This window comes from Carlito syrichta, unplaced genomic scaffold (assembly GCF_000164805.1).
Source record: "Carlito syrichta isolate Samal-C Ts95f unplaced genomic scaffold, Tarsius_syrichta-2.0.1 Scaffold303365, whole genome shotgun sequence".
NCBI lineage: Eukaryota > Metazoa > Chordata > Mammalia > Primates > Tarsiidae > Carlito > Carlito syrichta.
Window position 1 is genome coordinate 212538 of NW_007247461.1, and position 7425 is coordinate 219962.

Below are 7425 nucleotides of genomic sequence, written 5' to 3' on the forward strand. Positions count from 1 at the left end.
ATCAAACGCACGGTTATAATCACTGAAAAGCAATTGTTATGCTGTTCCCAGCATTTTATAGGGCCCCCTTTCTCCTCCTTAGATTGTAAATATTTATATTTCTCTACTCACTCACAATGTTGTCTGAGACACTTACTATGTATCTACAGTATTAATACACATATGGAATGTAATGTGGAAAAGTGTCAAACTAAAGACATCAGTCCATCTGAAAATGAAAGCATGTTCTCAGTAGAGCTTTTTCACTCGGGTGGTTCAGCTTTCCAAGGCATGCACAGATGGGAGGCAGCACTGATCCACAGGATCCTCCTTCTGAGGAAGGAATCCTCTCTGGGTTCCGCGGTATAGTTAGGTGCTTCCCAAGCAACTAGCTTACCTCTACCTTACCCATAAGGAGACTGTCCTCTGACTTAGAGCCACATCCCCTGCACATAGCTGCACTTAGTTTTCTATCTTAGTTTTCATTTTGCCATATGTATTTTTGGGAGCTACCTTAAAAATCCTTCTAGAACAGATGAAATAGAAATGAGTGAATGATTAGATATCTAAGCATATTTTTAAAATTCTAAGAAAAAGGCCAGGTTCGGTGGCTCAGCCTGTATCCCAGCACTTCGGGAGGCTGAGGCAAGTGGATTGCCTGAGCCCTTGAGTTCGAGACCAGCCCAGGCAACTTGGCGAGACCTCATCTCTACAATAAATTGAAAATTAGCAGGGCACGGTAGCACATGCCTGTACTTCCAGCTATTTGGAAGGCTGAGGTGGAAGGATCGCCAGAGCCCAGCAGGTCGTCGCTGGGGTGGTCGGTCGTGAGTGTGCCACTGCACTCTAACCTGGGCGACAGAGTGAGACTCCAACTCAAAAAAAAAAAAAATTCTAAGAAAAGGTAGGGTGCTACAATTTGGAACTAAAATAGAAGACTTTTTAGGAAAGATATTCTTAAAAAGAAAACTCACAGCCACTAAGGTTCTGACCAGACAACTTATGATGGGGTGTGGGGTAGAATCTAGAGATACCAACATGGCCCTGAAGAGAGGCCTCCAAGGTGTAAGATCTTAAAGGCATGCTCAGATGACGGAAGGCATGTAGTTACAGAGGGCCACGCTGGTAAGAACAGTGCCAGGAAAGCTACAAGGAAAGTATGAGACACTTTCCATGGTAAGAACAGTTACAAAAGGTGGCTCGAAAAATGTTGTTTAGAGCAAGAAAGAGCAAGAATGAGCAGCACCCACAGTTTAGGATTGATGACACTAACCTGGGGTTGGTAAACATTTTCTATAAAGGGCCGGAGGGTAAATATTTAGGATTTGTGGGCCATATGGTGTCAGCCACAGACACCTAACTCAGTCATTGCAGTGTAAAAGCAGTTACAGATCATTGGAAAGGAATGGGCATGGCTGTGTTCCAGTACAACTTTGTTTATGAACACTGAAATCTGAATTTCATATAATTTTCACATGTCCCTAAGTATTATTATTTTTATTTTTTTCGATGAGTTAAAAATATTAAAACCACCCTAAGCTTGCAGGTCACACAAAAACAGGCTGTGGGTGGGATATGGCCATGGGCCATAGTTTGCTGATCCTAAAATAGAGGGATAACAGAGTGAGCCAAGCCATCGTTTTATTTCCATCTTCAAACCATAAAGAATAAAATCAAACAGTGACAGGGAATTTGAAGAACAAAGAAGGTGAGGAGGTAGCCCAAGCAGTCAGGTGCTTTCCTGCTCAGTCCATGTTGGGAAGGCCAGCAGGATATAAAAGACAATGCTGGAATTACAGATAGCGATCTTGGAGGAACCTGAGTAAAGAGGCGGTTTCAGGAGACTAAGTAATAGGGAAAAATATATATATACTCAAAAGGGACAATAAGAAAATTATTGATCTGTGGTTTGTAAGTGATTTCCAGTAAACTTTGAAAGGATATTATGAGTCAGGCAGCTCATGAACACTCAGAAAATAACAGGGTGGTCCTGAAGGCCAGTAGGGTTTACAAAGAACATGCCACGACCACATAGGATCTATATTTTTTTCTTATTACAAAAGCAAAACATGCTATTCAAAAAAATGAGAAACCTCACAGAAGGCAAAAGAAGAAAAAAGGAGGAAAGAGAAGGAAAACCAATGTAAACACTTCGGCATGGGTCTTTCTAGATCTTTAGATGATTTTTTTTTTTTTGAATTGAAGTTTCACTCTGTCGCCCAGGCTGGAGTGCAGTGGCATGCTCCCGGCCACCGCAGCCTCGACCTGCTGGGTTCCGGCGATTCTTCCACTCAGTCTTCTGAGCGAGCGCTACCATGCCCGGCTAATTTTTTGATTTATTATAGAGATGAGATCTCGCCAAGTTGACCAGGCAGGTCTCGAAACCGCAGGTTCAGGCAATCCACTCACCTCGGCCTCCCAAAGCATGGGATTACAGGCTGAGCCACCGAGCCCGGCTCTGAATTTTTAAAAATTAGATCACACCACACATTCTGGTTTGTCACCAGTTTTTTTCCTCCCACTTCACAATTCGCATGTACATATTTTAATGTAAACCATCACTTTTTAGAAGGTTGAAAAGTTAAGACCATTGTATGAATGTTTTGTAACTTAACCATTCTCCTTTGTTTGGGGCATTTAAGATATGTCCACTTCTCACCCCTGTTTTGTTGTATTATTTTTTTTTAAAGCAGCAGTGCTCATCCTTGTGGCAAAATCTTTTCACACATCTGCAAGTATTTTCTAGGAGAAAGTTCTATAGGGAAAAAGTGTAAGGATCAAAGGTTGGCTCCATGGTTATTGTGATTAGGGTATAAGATGGTCAGAGCAAGAGACACAGGCTTCTCAGGACTTTATCATCAATCAGTAAAAGTTCCTCATTCCATTTCTGCGGCAAGAGAGAAATTTTGACTGGACTGTGTAGAACAGCTGGCAAATTTTGGCAAACAGAGTGCACAGTATCCCAAATTGCTGGACGGATATGCCAGTACAGGAAGACAGAGCTCAGCTTTAGGAGGATCTCACAGGGATAAAATAGGCTGGTCAAAGGTGAAGGACCCAGACACTGGAGGTGCATGAATGGCAAGTTAGGATGACCACTTGTCTCAGGGGTCTTACAGGATATTCTGGTACAAGGCAGACACAGGGCTAGATGCTTCCCTTCCTCCCTTCCTTCCATAAACATTTCGTGTGCACCTGCGTGTGCCAGGAACAGAGCTACATATTGTCTCCACTCGTGTCTCTACCAACTCTGAACAGTGCTTCTCAGGTTTGGTGGGAGTGAATTGTCTTAGTAAAAGTTATAGGAAAAGGGATATACAACAGGTATACCACTGAGAAAAACATTTGAAAGTAGATATATGTTAACAACCACATACACATTAAATGTGAACTGTTTTTCAAGTTTCCTAATTACATAGTTTTGAAATCTACTTATCTTAGGACAGGACCAAACACTAAGGGAGTGGTAATCTAATATCTTCATAAGGAACACAGAGCATACTAGGAGTGTGCACCAAAGGCTGAGCTCCTGAAGTCTGCAGTGAACACATGCCAGAGCTGTTTCAGAAGCAGAACAGTCTGATGATTCATTTCATTATCAGCAGAACTCCAACTATCAAGGAATCAGCACTGGGCAAGGGCTAGGGCCTGGGGCATACTTTGCCTTAACTGTTTTTGGAATAAACCATTAGAAATCCTAACTTCACAATACCAAATCGAGATGGGCCACTCAGTGCCAAATACTGTTCATGTGGGGGTGAGGGGGGTGGTCTCTGCTTCCTTTTAGCCAGAACTACTTGAGGCAGGCTGCCAGCGGGTGGGCGGGCAGGCTTCCCAGTTGCACCATAGTTGCCCAGTGCTGAGTTTGCAGGCCTTATGGAGCCTACGGGTCTTGCGGGATAGTTCTGGCAGCATCACAGCAAAGCAGTTCTGGACCCTGGCAGAGCAATTTGGTGCCAGCAGCCACTGAGGAGGCCTGAGCTGCCTGCTGCCATGGGCTGCAGCCTCAACTACCTCTGTTTGGAAGATAAAATCCAGCTGACTGCCACTTACATAAATGTAACAGGAAGTTTCTAAATGGCTTCCCCTGTGTCTTGAGGCTGTTACCTTGGTATTGCTAAACTAACAGCTGAAATGAACCCAGACAACACCTCATCAAAGCTGCAGGGCGAGGAAGCAGTGGTCCAGAGGCAGACAGCAACATTCCTGCCAAACCAGAGGAGATTTTGCTCTGTGGGCTCTTTTCTACAGAAACGCCAACAGCTGAGAAAGCCATCAGAGAACACAGGTAAGGTGGGTGTAGCCGAACACTGTGGCTGGAAAAAGATTTGCGAGTTGCAGGGAAAAAGTCATCTGTTTTGCTGGAGTTTGCCTTGCGTGCATTATGAACAGGGTCGCCCTGCTGGATTTCAAGGCCTGTTTTGCACCACTATGCCACTAAGCATCTGGGGAAATATTCAGCTTTTCTATAAAATAGGTCATCTTTCCACACTTGTTATGCTCCTTGTCGACTCTGCTGAAATAGCTGCAGCACAAAAGAAATTCTCCTTGGACATGCTTTTCTTAGACAAACACGTTCCCTCTCCCCTTGGAGAGGCTGGCTCCTGGAGAGGAGCCAGGGATGGGGGCTTAAGAACATCCTGGTTTCTCCCCTTCCCAGCAGGAGAGTCACCCCGAAATGGAACTGGCTTTTGCTTATACTTCCAAACCTATTAGGGAGTGATCATAATGAGAAAAACTAATACTGACAAGGATTATGCTATTGTTCTATTTCATCTATTTAGTAACCTGTAGTTGCAATTTTTAGAAAAAAGATTACCTTTTAAATAACCGATTCATTATGGTACATGAATGAATGCCATGTTGCTGTGTTCAAAATGTCACTCACCATTAAGGATGTGTGCTGGTAAGTGGCACTGATTTGCCACTTTCCCCTTATACACAAACACCCCTGACTGGTGGCCCAGGATAATCGGAGGCGAGTTTGTGGGTTTCCTTGACTCTTAGCGAGTCACCTGCACTGCCAAGCACCTAATGAATCTCAATTCTGTAATAAGGCTTGTAGATTTTCCCTCCCTGGATGAAGGTGTAAAGGAAAACTAGGACTGATGAAGTTCCTGCCAAGGTAACGCTATCAATTTCAAGGCCGAGTTCAGAAACCACAGATGCATAATCCAGGGGTGTGAGGGGAGAGACCGCCAATGTACCCTCTGGCCACAAACCTGGCGGTGAGAAATGAGAGGTGAGGACACACTTGGACACAGGAGGGCAAGCCAACCTAGCTCAGTTCGGTGTTGCTCTCAAGGCCCCATGGGAAACCTGCCCAGGGTCTGCCAGGTGAACAATGTGGTGAGTATTCTCTGGAAACCTCTCTTCAAGCTTGTGAGATCCACACACTGTTTTTCATCATTAGTTTCAAAGCATGCTGAGTCTCTGGCCCTTCTCTAAGTGCTGTGGTGACACAAAGGAAAGGAAAGGCCTGGTCACTGCAGGGAGCAGGCCCCTCGCAGGGAAGAGGAGAGGTAAGACAGGTCCCATTAGAAGACAGAGAATGTGTAGAAGGAGGACACAGGCTCAGGACACAGACTCCAAAGCTGGCCTGCAGCAGTGGCCCCACATACCTGATATGGCATACAAATTGGAATGCTGGTACTCGTAGTCTGTCCGGGTGCTGTTCCTGCCTCGGAAGGTGGCAGGAAGCGTTAGAGAGATGTGCCTGGGAAAGAGACAGAGGAGAGAAAGGAGGTTACAAGAAGCATGGAGCATTCCCCAGGACTCAGAAAGCACCCGGCACCATAAACAGCTGAAATGAAGTGCAGAGCAGGGAGGGCGGGTGCTCTTGGCTGCCCTCCAACTTCTCAAGCGTGACTTCTCCACTGAGCTTGGGTCCTCCAAGGAATTTGGAAATTTCTAGACATCAGCAGCCACCCTCTTCCAACCTGGAAAGGACATCCAAGAAGAAGAAAGGGTTTTCCAAGCACGTCCAAGGAGCTCCAAGGAAGTGGCCAATTTGATCCCGATCTCTGCCCACTAGGCAAAATATACCAATGGGGCCATAACACACAGGATCTGAAAACCATCCTTGGTTTGCTCCATTATCTATCCAATGGCTTTCATAACTTCCCTGCAGGGCTGCTGAGGATCACAGCACATGAAGCACTGTGTAAATGAAGATGTTGGGTATCATTATTATCCTGTGAGTTAGGAGACTAAAGACCTCTGAAAATCAGAATGGCACATCGCCTTGAACTGCTATGTCTGAGTGTCCCCCTTTAGGCAGAGCACACAGTAGGTACTCAGGAAAGCACCTTCCAGACAGATCCAATGCTCTCTTTGATGGCTCAGGTGTTAGCCATTAAAGCCCACAAAAAACATACAGCATAAGTGAGTATTCAGTCAAAAGGAAATAATCCATTTGGCATGGTTACCAGCTGCCTTTAGTGAATGTTGAAAAGAAAGATTAAACTAACGTTGAGGAAAAAGATTTAAACCCAACAGATCTTGGGGAAAACACAACAAAATCTCTAGGTGGAATGACTGGGAGTTGGTTTGAAAAAGCTCAGGAGTCCAAGTTTGATAATTGGTCATTTCTTGAAGGGAAGAGACTGGTGGACAGAGCATTTACTACATACAGAAAGGTGTCAATTGCACCAAGTCTTTTTCATACAGCACATGCAGGACCTTCTAGAATGACTGTTGTGCTAAAGGCTCCTAGGAGGAAAGGCTCTCCAGGTAGGAGAGCCTGTGTTCCCACACAGCGAGGATCGACCCACAGCTGCAGGAGCCTACAAGGGCAAAGTGAGCACCGAGTGCTGTGAAGGCACACGGTTTGCCAGCTGCAAAGTGAGCACGCATGGTGGATACTTGTGCTATGAACCAGCCAGGCTGAACCAAGCAGTGAGGCTCTGCTGAGCACCAACTGTATGCTCAGGGTTGCAGGGAAACCAGCAGACACATGCACAGAGAATGTGCCCTCTGGGTGCTGTCGTGAACATGCAGGAATTCAGCACCATCTGTGTATTACACTGCTAACTAAGGGTACAGAGGTGAGCTCCCCAGCTCAGGCTGCAGAGAAAAATCATGGTGCAACATGGCATGTGCATGGAGGTAAAGAAAAATGGTGATGGTGGGCATGAAAGTAAGGAATAACATGTTCAGTTAATCTGTTAAACAGGATAGGGCTTCGCGACCCCTCAGGTATTACAGGAGTGAAGGGACCCTCCAGGCCATCAGGGAGAGGCAGCACTTTGATGTAGGGTTAAGGTACATGTTGGAAATGAAGTTAGCAGAGTAGGCCAGGGCCAGATGGAAAGGATACCAAATGCCACAGCAAGGGGTACAGGTTCTATCACCCAGGATGGAGGTTCCTAAGCTCTGTCACACCCATCACAGCATCGATGAAGATGTCAGAGCCACCAGGAACTTGCTAAACACACAGCCTCACAG

General features: G+C 45.5%; 1 non-coding gene across 1 annotated transcript in view; it reads right to left on the minus strand.

Annotated features, from left to right (window-relative positions):
• The window catches only part of LOC103260851, a 74417-nt gene extending 68713 nt beyond the window's left edge, over positions 1–5704 (minus strand). The window contains exon 1 of the transcript XR_002481980.1: positions 5601–5704. This is a non-coding gene — a transcript (uncharacterized LOC103260851). The remainder of the gene's footprint in view (positions 1–5600) is intronic.
• Positions 5705–7425: the final 1721 nt, after the last annotated feature.